This window comes from Carcharodon carcharias, chromosome 9, assembly GCF_017639515.1.
Source record: "Carcharodon carcharias isolate sCarCar2 chromosome 9, sCarCar2.pri, whole genome shotgun sequence".
Lineage (NCBI taxonomy): Eukaryota > Metazoa > Chordata > Chondrichthyes > Lamniformes > Lamnidae > Carcharodon > Carcharodon carcharias.
In genome coordinates this window covers 121,866,137-121,884,604 of record NC_054475.1, presented here as the reverse complement: position 1 = coordinate 121,884,604, position 18,468 = coordinate 121,866,137, and the positions used below count along the sequence as shown (strand labels likewise).

Below are 18,468 nucleotides of genomic sequence, written 5' to 3'. Positions count from 1 at the left end.
CTATAATTTGTTGCATCAGGGCAACAAGTGACAATAGCCATTAATTAGGCAATGCCCATTTAATTCCAAGATATTTTGTGTTGAAAGCTATTGAAAGTACGATCAGTAAGTGTCACAGCAAGGGAAACTGGAAACTGAGTAAACAGGGCAGCAATTGTGTTCTTCCTGCAGCAGATGGAAGGGTTATGAAATGAACAGGGAAAGGACTGAGAAGAAAGTGTAAATTAGAGTGGGTGGGTTCAACGTCGATCAAGGTACAGAAAGGGAAATAAAGAGAGGAGAAGAAAGATTGGTTAACAGAGAGAAAGAAAGAAAAAGAAGAAAGCAACATTTCTTAAATTTTCCATTTTTGAATTCTTCTGCAATAATAACTATTTGAAGAAGTGAAACTCCATATTTGCAATCAGCAATTTTCTGTGACAAAGCAGTTATTTGGCAATGACATTTACTGCATCATTTAAAGGGAATTTCAACTGAAATGGACAAGACGCAACTTTTTATGGAGAGTTTTTTTGTATCTATCACACAACTTGAGCAACATCATACCATTCAGGACATTTCAATAGCAACGTGAGAAACAGTTTTCACAAAGCTAACAGCAGAACTGCGCATCTCAGGCAGCAACCTTTGAATTCCAGCATTTAACCAGACCCCTCAGTCCAGGTTGCTGGAGTATTTGTGCATAAATAATGGCGAGTGCCAGTAGCCTCACTATTATTTTGACAGCAAATAATTCCTGAGGTGAGGAAAGATTTCTCCATACAAATGAAAATCTGGGGAAAGTAGTGGAGACAGAAACCAAAGAATAATTCAAGAGCTGGTGGAATGGTATAACAGAGGCAACTGCAAGATTTTCTTTTCCTGGACAGATGGACTAAGACAGCTGAATAGCATGTTTATTGGGAAGGCAGGCACATAAATAAAGGGCTGAATGGCACCCTTCTGTGCTGTATGAATTCTGTGATTCTGTGAAGTTCTTGTCTTGTGATATTTGCTACAGAAAGGAATAAGCCAAAACGCACATTTTCCAAATCTCATGTTTGATAAGATAGCCATTAGGAATTCATTCCTAAACTTACTTTCTTAAGGTGTATTTACATTATAACACCTGTGTAAAATAGCTTGGCTTTGCACTGACTTTACTGTTCTATGGAATAATTCCATAGAATTATTCCGAGTGTGGAAGCAAATCAGAAGTAGGTTTACAAAGCTGTCTTCCTAATTTTCCAATCCCTGCATCCTACATTCACAGCTCCCCATCAATGCATAGCACAACAGAGATACTACTGTGCAAGAAACCCAGGGATAGGGCCCAAGCTTTTATGAGAACAAGGCCGAGATGACACTTCCTAGAGAAGGAAGCCTCACTCTGCTCAGTCCAAAGTCAGGTGGGGGATCAATCTTGGATTTACACTGCACAAGATTAGAATTGGTGCACTGCTTTGCACCAATACTACATTTTTAAACCATGGCTTTACAAGGGAGGCAACCTGGAGTAACCTGGCAATAATCTGGCCCACATTTCACAATAGAAACTACAATGCCTATTATTAATAGGCCATCGTAACAGGAAAAGCTTTTCCATAGAGTTTGATATGCAGTATGCTTGTCTGCAAAGTGCAAAATCTAGCAAGGGAGCAGCTCTTAAAGGGCTGCAGCTCACTGAAAAAGAAGAACAAAAAGAAAGAACTTACATTTATGTTGTGCCTTTAACACCCTCAGGATGTCCCAAAACACCTCACAGCCAATGAAGTACTTGGCGTACTTTCACTGTTATATTGTAGAGAAACACAGCAGTCAATTTATGGACAGAAAGATCCACCAAACAGCAATGTTATAATGGTCAGATAATCTTGCCTTTTTAAGTGATGTTGGTTGAGGGATAAATATTGACAAGGAAACTGAGGAAAGCCAGTGCAAAGGGGTCTTTTCCATCCATTTGAAACCGTAGGTAGGAAGCCAACCCCTCATAATGCAGCAGCCCCTCAGTGCTGCACTGAAGTATCTGCTTAAATTGTAAGCCTTTAGATTGGGATATGAAACCAACAAACTTCTGACACAGAGTTAACAGCCAAGGCTGACAGCAAAACAAAAAGTTGTGATTGTGGCAGAAAAATAATCTACTGATCACACGGGCACAGCAAAGACATGTTGACAGTACTCTCTCCTTTATTACTGAGAACCTGGTGCTGATGGTCTAAGAGATGCACCAAAGGTTTATGCACTATCCCAGATTGAAGACCACCCTTCAGTTAAAGCACAGGTGCCTTCTGCATAGGGAGAGGTCGCCAACCATATAAATGCATTCAGCCAGTTCCCGTTTAGGAATAAGAAGTGAGCCAATTTTAAGTATGTTTATTTCTCCAGGGATCCATTGTGCAGGGACCCATTACCTCCCTCTTGAGCAAAACACACAGAATTCTCTCTTATGCAAAACGTTTCATAGTGCCACAGTGGGATTGTATATATTTTCCTCGAGACAGCAGTTGTAGCAAGAGGAACAATTAACAGATGTTCAGGCCTCAAGGCCAAGGTGCTCCTCTGCCAGGCATGGGAGTGAAGGAGGGGCACGGAATGTTTACATTGTGGTCAAGAGCTACAACCTGGATGATAACCCTTTTCTCTTAAGGATTATGTTTGATTTTCAATTGGTGTGAGAAGGCTGTACAGCATAAGGATGGGCTTGTCAGGTAACCAAAGGCCAAAATGTGAAAGTCAGGTAATTGGAGGTGGGATGTTATGCAATGAAATCTCTAGGAATGTGTCCAATCCGTGTTGGCAGTCTTAAATCATGCCCATATATAATGGCAATCCAGGGTCATGAGGGAGAATTGCAAGGGCCAAAGTAAAAAGATTAAATTTAACTGTTTTAAGGGATTCCACTTCTACAAGGTTTATTTTTCTTCTTGCTGCCAGCATTGAGTTTCATCAGCCTTGTTGAAATTACTTTACAACCTCTTTTTCCCAATGGTCGTCCTTCTGCCATCAGCATCTCAGTAATTTTGCGGGAGGAAAGGTCAGAAGAGGACAATGGCACTGTGACCAGCTGGCTTTTGATATTGTTGTTTTAGAATCAGGCAGGGTCCAGCTGTACCAGGATTCTGTGTAATCACCCATAGGTGCAGCAAAGCCCTTATCTGCAACCAGGGCCAGGATTTTACAGCCCCTCCCGCCCAGCAGGATATTATGATCCCACCGAACTGAATGGAGATTTAAACGGTTCTCTGCATCCGCCAGGGAGAGATATACCAGAGTGGGGCCATAAAATCCTCCACTAGAAGTGCAACATCGCACTTCGACAGTGGATGAGCACACATAGAGGCCTCAACTTTCAAAGGAAGCTGGGACAATGAACTCAATGCAATGAAATCTCTAGGAATGCGTCCAATCAGTGTTGGCAGTCTTAAATCACGCCCATATATAATGGGAATCCAGGGTCATGAGGGAGAATTGCAAGGGCCAAAGTAAAAATATTAAATTTAACTGTTTTAAGATCATTCCACTTCGACAAGGTCATTGCCTGATTCCGCCTAATTGAGAAAGATGTCATGCTTTTAGTAGCACCCCATGAAAGAAGGCATGGTAAGATGATCAACATCCCCCAACTGGCCTCGTTTGCTAAGGTGCCACCAAACAAATCTCCTAGCATTAGCACACTTTCCTGGTAACAACATTTTTAAAAATTCATTCACAGGATGTGAATATTGCTGGCAAGGCCAACATTTATTATGCATTGCCAATTGCTCTTGAGAAGGTGGTGATGAACCACATTACGAGATACAGTGCAAGCTTGCTGGGTCAGTTCAGAGAGAACCACATTGCTGCAGATTTGAAGTCACATACAGGCTGGGTTAGGAAATATTTCCTTCCTTAAGGTATTAGTGAAATGTGACCATAATAGTTTCATGGTCACCATTTTAATGCGGGCTTTTTATTCAAAAATAAGTATACTTGAATTCCCCACCTGCTGTGGTGGCATTTGAACTCGTATCTCCAAATTATTGGCCCAGGCTGCTGAATTACTAGTCCAGTAACATAGCCACTATGCTACTATACCCAACTGAGAGGAATTGACTTCACAGAATCCAGATTAGCAAGAGAGGCTGATGTAGAATTGTGCACACAGATGTAAGAGCACGTTGATTACTGGGCAGCACAGGACTGGCACATCGAGTGACTGCAACAGTCAATTCAGGCTTCAAGGCTCCCGCCAGACATGATGCCGTACTGATCTACGGAATAGCATCACGGAGTGGAAAATAGTGCTTCTCTCCTTCTAACCAACTCATACAGCACTGTGTTCACTTCAGCAATTGCCAAGTAATGAGTCGGAGCCTGTGCATGCTCTGTCGCTTGACAGCAGTCATCTCTGCTCATCAGTTTTCCACTTCTATCACTCTTGTCTGTGACCTCATAATTTTTCTGGCCTTCAGCCTTAGGAAAGGCCACTAATGCGTTGAAATGCCTTTTCAATCGTTTGGAAGCTTGTCCAAATATATGGGCAGAATTTTCCATGCCCATTGGTGTTGGGCATGGCGGGCATGAGCGGACAGTATGCCAGGAAAGCCAAAATCAGATTCACGCCATCCTGAAACCAGTGTGCAATCATCCACTCTGGCCACCAATGGCGGGCTACCTTCCTGCTGCCAGACTTTGGGTGTGCTTCATTTTAGTACATCTGCATATTATGATAAACTCTGCTTGCCAAAATTATTTGCCCACGCTGGATCATCCTGGCACGCTGACATGTTTCACAACTGTACATAAGCAACATGCCTGGCGAGCTGTATTTCGCTTGGGACTTCGAGGTTTGTATGCCTACCTTTCTTCAGGCAACACTTGTGGTCATCAGCGTCAGGTGTCACAGGCAGCACCACATCACTTTTAAGGGGGCTCACAAGCAGGTCTCTAACTACCAGATCAGCCATATGTGGATGGCTTTTCAATGGCTGCAGGCCTAAGGCCTGCTTGGGGAAGGAAGTGGTCTCAGGCAAGGGAAGAGGCTACAAGACGAAGGCTGTACTGGGGGCAGGGGGTATCCCAGGAGCTGTGGGGGGCACATGTGAAAATGGCCTCAAGATGGTGAGGGCTGAGAAGGCAATCTCCAGAGGAGATGAGGCCAGGTGGAGATGTGAGGATTTGTGTAAAAGAGTGGGTGGTGAAGTCCCTTGAGCTGACAGGGAGTGAGATGCCAGTGAATGTGTGATGGGCTTGTGAGAGCGTAAGTTTAGAGTGATGGCAGTATGGATGCAATAATTCATCTGTTTTCTGCACTGGATGGCCGACCTCTTATGTGAGCATTGGCACTGACCACCACTGCCACCGCCTCCCAAGCCAGAGTGGTGAGACTGATGGGCTTCCTGTTGCTAGAGTGGGTGCAGAGGACATCGCAGCGGGCCTCCATGGTGTCCAGAAGGCACTCCAGGGATGCGTCACTAAATTTGGGGGGCTACGCTATTCTTGGCTTTTGGGGCCATGTTTTCACCAGTGTCCTCCTGGGCTGCAAGCATTGAGAAGTGTACATGCGGCTGCAGTTTAAATGTGGTGCCCTACATGAGGAAGCAGCAAGGTACTGGCATAGCGGGCAAATCAGAGGCCGCCCGCCAGCAAGACAGTTTGTTTCCTGCGGCTGCAGTGAGGTGGGAACGGGATGATATGTCACGAAAAGCTGCCATTGCGGCCAGTGGGTGAAATGTCCTTTTCCCCACCCATTACCGCGCTTAGTGTAAATTTGTGACCATTCTGTCCTTTGTTTCCGTATTGTACAATTTCTCTTTATGTGTCATGAACCCTTTAAATTTCATCGCTATGTAAAAATATAGTTCCACCGCCACTGAGAATTAATGCCGCCTTATGTTTCTGGCATAAATTTTACCAATTTTTAGCCTTTTAGAACTGACTTTACAACAGTATATGAATATCAGTCTTGGTGTTATTTTCCTTTGTTCCTGAGAGTGGTAATATTTGGGGTGATAGCTTTACTTCAGAATAATGAAAAAATATTGGTAAGTGTGAGATCAGCTCTCCTATGATGACTGGATGCAGCCCACAGCCAGCTGCATTGTAAAGCTGGTAGTGCTGTACACACATGGCTTTTTATGCTGCTTTTTTGCAGAATCAGACAGAAACAGGAACCAGTTATTTTACTACTTCTGCCCAACTGACATATTCCTTGTGAAGTGTGAAGTACCTGGTAAAGTGTGATTGAGCTGACATCTCAGTCAGCTTTTACCCTTGTACCAACTCCACCTCTCTCCTTAGTAAGACTCAAGTTGCACAACATCAGGATTCAGCCTCAGGACCTTTAGCTTAGTTTCAAACCCTATCTTTCCAGGATTGTCAGCTTTCATCACTACAATGATTTGCTGATTATTATTATTCAAACTTTTACCTATAGGCTCAGCTTCTCCCACGTCCTTGCTGACCTCCAAAGTGTCAGAGCCCCCAGGCTCCACTAGACAAGGACTCCCAACTTAGCAGCTGCTCATTACCATATCTGACATTAGGACCTCCTTACTGAAGACCCTGTCCTTGGTGACCTCCACTTGACTCCCTCTTCCCCGATACACTAAATTCAGTATCCAAGCAAAGCTGCCCCTCATGATCCTTAACTGGAGCCCAGCCTGCACAATCTCTCCTCACTGTAGCAATCCAATCACTCCCCCCGACCCATCCTCACACCGTGATATTTCCCTTCCTCCCTCCACACCACAATGCTCCAAGCTCCCCTCCCCTTTCTGCTCCCTAAACCTCAACCTTATCAATTATCAGGGACCATCCCCAGCTACTACCTTGGAACACACTGTTTGCCCACCCATCATTTGGCCAGTCTTCAGTCTGATTGGTTGTGGGCAGGAAACAGAAAAAAAAGAGTTCTAATAAGGCACGCTGTTAAATTCGAAGGACCTCTGCATTCCTGACACTCCCAGGTTTCCAGGCTGGTGACAGGTGCCTCCGCTTCCTCCCAGCCTCCCTTTAAATATTGGGACCATTGAGTTAGTGAAATGCATACAATGGCCATTGTATTAACACAGCACCTTATCACATGTCAAAGTGCTTCCTGGGATGAATTACACTCTGAGATGGAGAGGTTGTTATTCGGGCATTCAAAAGGGCAAGTACCAATGAAAAGAATCAGGATTTCACAGTTGTAGAATCACTATGAGAACAGTGAGGCTGCTCATTTTTATTCTTCTTCCTTTGTAAAATTACCGCAAGTGTAAGAGAAGCCGTTTCCACTAGCAGAAAGGTTGGTAACAAGAGGACACTGATTTACAATAATTGATGGAACAGAGGTGAGGAGACTACTTTGAATGCCGTGAGTTGTTATGATCTGGGAAATATAATGGCAGGAGCAGATTCAATCCTAACTTTCAAAAGGAAATTGGATATATGTTTAAAAATGAACATTTTCAGGGCCATGCAGAACGAACAGGGAAACATGAGTAATTTGAAAGAGCTGGCACAGGCACGACGGGTCAAATGGCCTCCTCTATGCTATATAATTCTATGATTCCAAGTCTTAGGTCATTGCTAGCCTTGGGGCATCAACCATACCTTAAAATTAGACAGTGGTCACCTTCATGAGCTATGGGTGGGTACCTGAGATCGGAGTGAACCCATTGAGCATTAAGTGGCTTCCACGAGCAATATGGTTCAAAATAAATCCTTGTACTTGCCCAAACATTAGCACCTTAGGGTTTGCACTGTGAACAGAGATATTAAAGAGACTTTCCATTGTAATTTTCCATCTGAGTTGCTGAGTTGAGAACATTGCCTGGTTACACCACCTGGTGAGAATTTTCGGGTTTCATGTATTGTTGTCAACATGCGGATTGATTATATTGCCCCAGTTTGCCAAAACTGCCCATACACTTGAGTCCCCAGGCCCTGTACACCCATATTCCAGTGTATTCACTTGATGTTTGGTACCTTATTGGATGTGTTACACAATCTAATAGAGGTCTTCCTTGCAAGTGAAATGAATTGGGATTTCCCATGTTCCCCAGAGTTTGTAAAGCATGCAAGGGAGATCTTAAAACTATGTGCGGGTGATTTTTTTTCCCTTAGATAATTACTGCACAAAAGCTGTCATGTCCAACTGGGGTAACTCCAGGAGACTGAGTATACGGGAGGCCTTAAAATCCCAAGAGGCCACAAAACAAAAAAATGAAAACTTGATCCCAACTATGAAACTGAGCTTTAATTGCAAGCCACAATATCTCCCAAACAATATACAGTACTGTTAGGAAATAGCTCACATGTGCTTGACTGAAAAGTTTTGAGGCATGAGCCTCAGCATTTACACTGAATTAATTTATGTTTTATAGGCAGATGATGAAAAAGGGAGAAAAGCAGTCTTCATCTGTGGTGTGAAATGGTCTTCTAGCAACCTGTTTTACAGCACATCTTTTTTTTCCCCAATGTAAAAGGGTATGGGATAAAAACAACAGAATTGGACTACGAGCCAGCATAGCTAGAATGACTCAAGTGGCTTTCTTATGTGCCTGAAATGTGTGAACTGTCTTGTTTCTATGTTGGTTATGGACATGATCCCATGGGACTTTTCTGCTTTACTGCCGGTTTAAGACACTCATTTCTCTAGGTCTTTGTCAACTTGTGACTTAGGACCAGGAGTAGGACATTTAATCCTTCGAGCCTGCTCTGCAATTCAGTTAGATCTTGAATGATCTCCATTTTCATTCCATCTACCTGCATTGGTTCCATATCTTTAATATAACTAACAAATTCAATCAGTCTCAATTTTGAAATTTTCAACTGAGCTAACCTCAACAACTTTTTGGGGGAGAGAATTCCAGATCTCCACTATCTTTTGTGTGAAGATATGCTTTTTGACATCACCCCTGTATGACCCAACTCCTAATTTTATGGTTGCACCCCTTTTTCTGGATTCCCCACCAGAGCAAATAGTTTGCCTTACCAATTCCTTTATTCACCTTAAATACTTCAATCAGATCACCCCTCAATCTTCCATTCTCAAGGCAATACAAGGCGAGTATGCGCAATTTGTCCTCATAGTTTCATCCTTTCAGCCCGGTGTCATTCTGCAGCTTCTCCAGAGTTTATTTTTTAGGATTGGGATTAATCCAATGATTGATACAATCCAAGCACAAATCCTGATGGGAAAGGCAAATAATAGAAAAACTTGTCTTACCTGCAAGAATGCTTAGGCACTTGCCAGCCACAGAAGCAATGACTGACCACAAGGAAACCTGTACCTTGGTTGTAACTGAAGGAAAGGATTTTGTAGCAGGAATGTGTGTGGTGAGGGATCTCACAGTGCTGAAAGAACAAACAATGCTTATGATTAACCAAAAAAACAGTTAACAAACCTACTCATTTTCATCATATTCTGGATTTAACCCTAAATGTGGAAGGTCGATATAAACCGCAAGGAATAAGTTTCATTTTTGAGGAACACTTCATACACATGTAATATAGTCAATACACCAACTTCCAACAAGTTGATATAAGACAACATGGTTTTTCTTCAACTTTCACCCCCATTCTCTAGCTAACTTATGCCAGAGACTAATTCCAAAGACAGTTGTCCAATATCTCTGATCAAATATCACCAAACAGCCTTGCCAGTGAATACTAACTTGCTATTCATCCTGAACACATGAATGAAAATGTACTATATACATCAGGAGTAATTAAGTAGCAATCAGGAGGTGGAGTTCAGGAGTACTCAGGCTATTCATTGAGACACTACATTTAGATAAGACAGCACAAAGCAAGGGTCAAAAATGGGATTTTTGAAGGGAAGTACAACTCTTGTGATGTGTCGCTTGTCAATCCCCCAAGGGGAAAAACTTTGGTTTAACTGTGATTGTTGAAACCAGAAGGGCAAACTCACCAGGAGCTACTGACTAACTGGAAGTTTCACTCATAGTTATTTGTGGGGTGGTACTGCTTCAGAGTGGCTGCTGCATTTGCTGACTTAACAGTCGCTACACTCTGAAAATAGCTTGTTGCAACGGCTTTGACGAGGTGCAGCACTATACACATGCTACTGTACATGACAGCTTGCTTTGTCTGTGGTTCAGAATGTTGTAGGTCAGATCTCACAATCAAGGCTGCCACACAGTTCAGCACTGAAGGCGGTGTTGTGTTGATGGAGGTGTCACCTTTCAGTTGAGATGTTAAACTAAAGTATGAATGTGAAAGATTGCCTAGAACAATTCAAAAATGAGCTGGTCAGTTCTCCCAGTAGCCTGGCCAGCATTTATCTCTAAAGCAACAAGTTTAGAGGTAGATAAACTGGTTGTTTATCTCATTTACAGAAGCACAATATGGCAGCTGCTGGAAATTTGAAATAAAATGCTGTTAATTATTCAGCAGGTCTGGCAGTAACTGTGGAAAGAGAAACAGTATTCACGGTTCAGATCTGTCACCCTTTGTCAGAAATTTTATGAAAGGCCACAGGCCTGAAACACCAGCTAGAATTTTTGCGAGGTGACAAGGGTCCCACTACTGGGCCGAGAAGACGTGGGAGAGGACCAACCAAATGGCTGCTGCTGGAGTGGCTGTCCTATTAAACATAGCTTCCCAACCACAAGAGCTATTAACCAGATAAGAAGGCTAGCAGCTCAACCACCTCACCAGCACCACCACCAGTAGTGGCTACTTGGAGCCTTGGAGCACCAGAACCTGTCAGCCAGGCTACGGCGGGTCAGATCGCTGAGGGAAGGCAGTACCAGCACTGTAAGGATAGCCATTGCCGAAAGGGCTCCTCTTTGGGCCAAAGAGTGCCCAGAAAAGAAAGCCCGCCCCACCTGGAATCCATAGGGAGGTCACAAGGGTCTACCTAACAGTTTCTCCATGTGGCACCTGCCACTGACAAAATGCCAGCGGAGACAGGAGAAGGCCCGTAATTGGCAACTTTAGTGGCTCAACTGAGCTCCTGGTGGGTGAGCCGTCTGCCACCTTCCCCACCTCTGGCAATATGGTGTAGCAGTGGAAAGATAACAGGTATGCCACTCGATGACTTCCCATGCCATTTTGTCAGCCTGCCTACCTCCCAGACTGCTCCCAAGGTACCTGTAAAATTTCAGCCATTAACTCAGTTTCTCTGTCCACAGATGCTCGTGGATCTGCTGACCATATTCAGAAAATTCTGTTTTTATTTTATGTTTATCTCATTTGTTGGATGCAGCCCTCACTATGCAATAAGTGGCTGCTGCACATGCCTACAGAACAATGATGATTACACATATAAAGTAGTTAATTGGCTGTAAAGCACTTAAGGACACAATATGGATATGAAGTATATATCAATGGAAGTTCTTCCTGACTTGTGCATCAGTTAAATGTTGAGACATGAAGTATCGAAAGTATACAAAGTAGATGTGCCACATTTCAAACCTCACTCTTTGTACTCTCACAGTTTGTCTGTTAGTCACTTTGTTAAAGACAAGCCAAGAACAATATCAACTTATCATACTAAAGCTGTGGCTTTCAAAATTTCCTATCTGGTGATTCCATGGCAAATACTGACACACATCACAAGGATCATCTCTTAATACTGATGCACCTCAAGGATCCCTTGGCCTAATTTCCAAAAGGAAAAACTCAAAGGAAAACTGAGTTCTTATTGTGCTTATTAGAAACATAGAAAATAGAAACAAGAGTAGGGCATTTGGCCCTTCGAGCCTGCTCTGCCATTCAATATGGTCATGGCTGATCCTCTATCTCAATGCCATACTCCCACTCTCTCCCCATAGCCCTTTACATCTTTAGAGTCCAGAAATCTATCTATTCCTTCTTAAATGTATTCAGTGACTTGGTCTCCACAGCCTTCTCTGGTGGAGAATTCCACAGGTTCACCGCCCTCTGAGTGAAGAAGTTTCTCCTCATCTCAGTCCTAAATGGTCTACCCTGTATCCTGAGACTGTGGCCCTCCTGTTCTAGATAGCCCCCAGCCAGAGAAAATGTCATCCCTGCATCCAGTCTGTCCAGCCCTGTCAGAATTTTATCTGTTTCAATGAGATGCCCTCTCATTCTTCTAAACTCCAGTGAATACAGGTCTAGTCAGCCCAATCTCTCCTCATATGACTATCCAGCCATTCCAGGAATGAGTCTGGTGAACCTTCGCTGCACTCCCTCTATGGCAAGTATATCCTTTCTTAGGTAGGGAGACCAAAACTGCACACAATACTCCAGGTGTGGTCTCACCAAGGCGCTGTACAGCTGCAGTAAGACATCCTTGCTGTTCTCAAGTCCTCTCGCAATGAAGGCCAACATACCATTTTCCTTCTTAACTGTTTGTTGCACCTGTATGCTTGCTTTCAGTGACTGGTGTACAAGGACACCAAGGTCCCTTTGTACATCAACATTTCCCAATCTATCACTGTTTAAATAGCACTCTGCCATTCTGTTTTTTCTACCAAAGTGGATAACTTCATTCACATTCGCTTCCTGTAAGGACTCCATCCCATTCTCTCAGTTCCTTCTCTTCCGTCGCATCTGTCCTGATGATACCACTTTCAAAAATAGTTCCTCTGACATGTCTTCGTTCTTCCTTAACCAAGGTTTTCTACAGTGGTTGACAGGGCCCTCAACCGTGTCCAGCCCATCTCCTGCGCATCCGCCCTCACGCCTTCTCCTCCCTCCCAGAAACATGATAGGGTCCCCCTTGTCCTCACTTATCACCCCACCAGCCTCCGCATTCAAAGGATCATCCTCCGCCATTTCCACCAACTCCAGCATGATGTCACCACCAAACACATCTTCCCTTCACCCCCCCAGCAGATTTCCGCAGGGATTGTTCCCTCTGGGACACCCTGGTCCACTCCTCCATCACCCCCTACACCTCAACCCCCTCCCACGGCACCTTCCCATGCAACCGCAGAAGGTGCAATGCCTGCCCCTTTACTTCCCGTCTCCTCACTGTCCAAGGGCCCAAACACTCCTTTCAAGTGAAGCAGCATTTCACTTGCACTTGCCTCAATTTTGTTTACTGCATTCATTGCTCTCAATGTGGTTTCCTCTACATTGGAGAGACCAAACGCAGACTGGGTGACCGTTTTGCAGAACACCTTCGGTCTGTCTGCAAGCATTACCCAGACCTCCCTCTCGCTTGCCATTTCAACACTCCACCCTGCTCTCATGCCCACATGTCTGTCTTTGGCTTGCTGCATTGTTCCAGTGAAGCTCAACGCAAACTGGAGGAACAGCACCTCATCTTCCGACTAGGCACTTTACAGCCTTCTGGACTGAATATTGAGTTCAACAATTTTAGATCATGAACTCTCTCCTCCATCCCCACCCCCTTTCCGATCCCCCCTTTTTTCCCAATAATTTATATAAATTTTTCTTTTCCCACCTATTTCCATTATTTTTAAATGTATTTCCATCCATTGTTTTATCTCTACCTTTTAGCCTTTTTCGATTCCTTCATCCCACCCCACCCCGACTAGGGCTATCTGTACCTTGCTTGTCCTGCTTTCTATCCTTAATTAGCACATACCTTAGATAATATCACCACCTTCAATGCCTCTTTATCCTTTTGTCTGTGACATCTTTTGGTTATCTCCCCCTATCACTGGCCCTCTATCCAGCTCTACTTGTCCCACCCCCCCTTAAACCAGCTTATATTTCACCTCTCTTCTATTTTTACTTAGTTCTGTTGAAGGGTTATTCGGACTCAAAACGTTAACTGTATTCCTCTCCGCAGATGCTGTCAGGCCTGCTGAGTTTTTCCAGGTATTTGTGTTTTTGTTTTGGATTTCAAGCATCCGCAGTTTTTTGCTTTTATATAAACTTCTAGAAACTGATGGATAATAGTCTGCTGGCCTTGTAGAACTGCTGCTTCCACTCTCTGGGGGCTGACAACCAGTATGAAACCCTCCAGCTTAAAACAGTTGTGAAAGTTTTTATTTCAATCCACGGGTAAGTCCAACACATGTTTATTACTCTGTTTCATATCTAAAAATAGCATTATTATTCAGTGTTTCAAAGAACCAACAAAGGCACAATGGGTAAAGTTATACTGTGTCATTCTGTGAGCCCATGATCATTAACTTTTAGTATCTATTCTTGAATGTAATCGGCATGCTATCCAAATACTGTGCATTAATTCCTTACTGACGAGAAAGGTGAAGCTTTCTATACAATTCTGTTCAAACTCCAACCTTTTTTTCTTTTTGTTTATTCTTTCACTGGGTGCGGGCATTGCTGGCTAGGACAGCTTTATTGCCATTCCAAATTGCCCTTGAGAAAGTGGTGGTGAGCTGCCTTCTTGAATCGCTGCATACCATGTGGTGTAGGTACACCCACAGTGCTGTTAGGAAGCGAGTTCCAGGATTTACTCACGTGTAATCATATTGTCTTTGCAATTTTACTTATTCCCTGTAGCTTTTGTAAACACATATAATCATTTATACAAGTAAACATGTGGTTATGTTGGCAAATCTTCCTCACAATTTCACTGTACAATCAGAGTCAGGAACACAGGAAGAGGAGCAAGCAATCCAGCTGCTTGAGGCTGTTTCACCATTCTGTTAAATCATCATTAACCTGTACCTCCATTTACCTGCCATGGATCCTAATGGTCAATGGTGCTCTGTGGTTTGAATTTAGCTATTTGGTTTGTCTATTCTCAGTGATCTCCTCGGCTGTGCAATGAATGCAACAACACTGGTATCTGCAACTAAAGCAGGCACTGATTCATTTGCTCACCTTGCCAGTTGCCAGCGAACGTAGCAAGACAAAATGGTAACAAGGTGAGAAAAACTGACCGTAAAAATGTTGGAATAAAATAAATCTAAAGTCAGTGCTTTCAATTTGATGTAATTGTCTGGTTATGTGTTTAATATGGCCCCTACTGTTTTCTGTTGGCTGGCTGGACGTGATCGCTTCATTAAAACTGCAACTTGATTACCTTTCAATTCATTCAATGGGCATATGAAAATAACATGAGACAAGAGATGAGCTGGTCCATCACAACTACCCCTCATTCATGACGGCTGGAGACTTCCCACCACCACAACAATGTAATCTCATGGTAGAGGCAAAAAAGGGAAGATTCCAAGCCCAATAAGGGGAAACCTAAAACTCTGGAGAATTCTCTCCAGCTCCCTCACAAGATCAAAACCATGCCCGGAGGACATATGGACCATGCACTTGTTAATGTGTTAGTCCACTTACTTTTGATAATGATGGAATCTCAGCCCCAGCGATGAACCTTGTGTTTGTCTGAAATCCCTCTCCCCACTCCCTGAGCAGAGACACTAATCTATTTAAAATAAAATGGTTGCTGAATGTTAAAATAGCAAGGAGAGGAATTTCAGGCAGACATAAACCAAGGCAAAATTTCAGGTCCATAGCTTGTTATACCTCCTCATACCTTCCATGACAACATCAGTCAGCAACAAAATATTGCCCCTCTCATTCCCACACCGCAAATATGCAAATGTGCTCTCCATACTGGAAGTAAGTAGTGAAGTTTAGATGAGTCTGAGAGTGAAGGTCAGGTTTTCTGAGCACAACGACAAGAATACTCTGCACCTTTTTAAATACCTGTTAATTTAGATTCTATTTTCCAGACAGTGTTCTATTTCACCGGACAGGTGCGTGTAAGCTAAAGGAAGCACTAAGAAGATTTGGATCTCCAAACGGTGCATATTTCCTGTACAAAGTACATATTAGACAAAGGGGCTGAATGTTTCTATAGGAAATAATCAACTCAAATGTAAATCAAAGAAAATACATTTTTATTCCAGTTATCTCCAAAAATCTACTGGATGAAATACGGATCTGGGCTGAAAAAGTGAGTGCTTTACGTTGTATCCTGTAAACAAGGGCCAGTTAATGAGAATAGGAAGGTGGGAGAGGTCCATAAATAAATTGGTAAATACATAACAGACAGTGGGTGACAGCTGATCATGTTTGACTCTGTAAATGTCCTCCCTGTATGAGATATACAGTTAAGTTGGTCAGTTATATGGTATGGTTTGTGCGCTGTGCTTGAAGGCAGACCCATGGCTCAGTGTCTGCTGATGCTTCATCCAGAGCCGTTTTCTCGGCAGTTTTTGTCAGTGGTGGTTTAAACATTGCTTTCCACTCGCAGGGGCAGGGCAAGGAGTCAGGTCCCAAGTCTACCTCAGCAAGAACAGGAATCAAAGCTGCGCTGTTGCCGTTTTTCTGAACCACACACTAGCCATCTCAGCTTCTAGGCCCTGGTCATTTATATTGAGATAGAACAACAACAAACACTGAAGAGATCAATTAAAAAACAGAAAATGCTGGCAATGCACCATAGATCAGTCAGCATCTCTTAAGGGCAGACCAACATGTGAATGGGTGCTTGTTTCAAATTACTCAATTCTGCTGAAGAATTCAGGAAACATTACATTTTTGTTTCTGTCTTTCAGATTGAACCATGATGTATTCCCAGCATTTTCTGTCTCACATGGGGCATCAGAGAGGAGACTCGAAGCCACTGAAGCTTAGCCAGCAATAGAAAACACATATTTTGCGGGCGTGTATTTTGGCGTTTAAAAGTTACAGCGGCCACTCTCAAATGACATCAATCCCTTCTGCAAGCTAGGTTAGCACTGCTCCGGGTACCATGAAGCAAACTTGAATTGAACAATTAATGTACCAACACATAGAATGTGAAAAATAAATTCAGCTTCAACAATGGCCGTGAAACGGCTCATAGAGCCTAGAAGCAAAATACAATTTTAGAGGTCGGTATTATATCATTAGCTCCTAATGGGGATATTGCAGGTAGCTCAGTTCCTGCTATCCAATGGGAGCACGGGGAATTGTTGCAGCAGCTGACCCATCCCATCTTAGATCATATTCATTTCAGAAAATATTCTCTCCAGCCTTCAGATTTGCTTTTTATACGCATAATTACGTTTCACAGCTGTAAAATGCATACAATTTCCCTGCAATACGAATTTCATCCCCTCCGATGTTTATTCCGGTCTCCTCAATGTGTGTACACGCCCTGGCTCCAAATTCACATGTAACCTTCAACAAACTGACGTTTCGAAGCTATTTCTGGTCCGGTGTTAAAATATTCAATTCAAAACTGTACCATTCCCCTTTTAACACTAGACCCGGTCCACTTTTAAGCAGGTTTTCAACTAAATGACCTTCATCGCTTTTGCGCGCGCGCGCACGCGCCAACAAACTCAGGAACAGAATGCTGACAGTGGATCGTTTTACAGTTGCAAATTCTGCAGGTTGTTCTTTCCTCAGCCCTGCCAAGCACACACATATACATATACACACACAGACAGAAAGGGTGCCTCGGGTACAAATGAGTAAAATTGGGCAGTGCTGCATTCTTACCTGCGAGGCAACACGTTGTCCGGATACACCACTGAACACAGTCAGTTCCCAGTTACACGATTCACAATTCAAATGAGAAGCTAAACCACTAGAGCTGTCAGTCTAACTGGTCCACCGTTTACAAGCTGACATGACGCGCTTTAGACGCCTCCCGCACCTTATTTTTCACTGTACCTGTTTTGTATTCTTGTGAATTCGCACAAGGCGCAGGGCTCAACCGCAACTAGAGATGTGCATCTGTTAAATCTCTCACAGAACTGCAGAACTGTTATTGGAAAGGAACCTATGTTTCCTTTGCTTGGAACGGTAGCTTTGTTTCGACACTTATCGTTCAGCAAAATGTATCTAAAAAAAAACTTCTGATCGAAAATGAGGAAGTTTCAGGCATGGCAGAAATGAATTTCAAAAACCAAAGCATACCGAGTTCCGTCCATTTTTTTATTTCATAAATAAGGATTTCCCACTTGGTGAAAACGATTGACAAAAGACTTTTATTTGGATTTTCTTTTAAATGATGCCAAACTATCTTAGAACAACACAAATCACATCTAATCTAGTTAGGGTTAAAAAAGGAAGAGGCAGATATGTAAGAAAAATGAAGATCTACATTTATATAGCACCTCTCGCGGCCTCAAGACATGTTAAAGTATTATACGGACAAAGTTCCTTTGAAGTGTGGTCACTGTTAACATATACGAAGCTCCCAGTCAAGCAGATAGTCTGTTTCAGTGATATATAAGGGCCCAGACACAGCCCTGCTATTCTTCATCCATTTTTTTATTCGTTCCTGGGATGTGGGCATTGCTCGCTAGGCCAGCACTTATTGTCCATCTGTAATTGCTCTTGTTCAGAGAGCATTTAAGAATCAACCACATTGCTGAGGATCTGGAGTCACATATAGGTCAGACAAGGTAAGGACAGCAGATTTCCTTCCCTAAAGGGAGGGCATTAGTGAACCAGATGGGTAAGTGAGATGACAACGGTTTCACATTCATCAGTAGACTTTTAATTCCAGACTTTTCATTGAATTCAAATTTCACCATCTACCCTGGTGCAATTCAAACCAGGGTCCCCAGAGCATTACCCTGGGTCTCTGGAATACCAATCCACTGACAGCACCACTACGCCACCACCTCCTCT

At 43.2% G+C, this 18,468-nt stretch overlaps 1 protein-coding gene across 10 annotated transcripts in view; it reads right to left on the bottom strand.

Annotated features, from left to right (window-relative positions):
- Positions 1–17,659, bottom strand: part of LOC121282628 (probable G-protein coupled receptor 174) — a 52,255-nt gene extending 34,596 nt beyond the window's left edge. For 4 of the 10 annotated variants that reach the window (XM_041196430.1, XM_041196429.1, XM_041196425.1 and 1 more), the window contains exons 1-2: positions 17,503–17,659; positions 9,176–9,303 (exon numbers count right to left, since the gene is read on the bottom strand). The gene's annotated coding sequence lies outside the window, so the exon portion shown is untranslated. Of the gene's footprint in view, positions 1–8,941; positions 9,121–9,175; positions 9,304–17,328; positions 17,465–17,502 lie in introns of those variants that run through there. The other 6 variants (XM_041196423.1, XM_041196424.1, XM_041196431.1 and 3 more) reach the window with 4 other exon arrangements.
- Between the last annotated feature and the right edge of the window lie 809 nt (positions 17,660–18,468).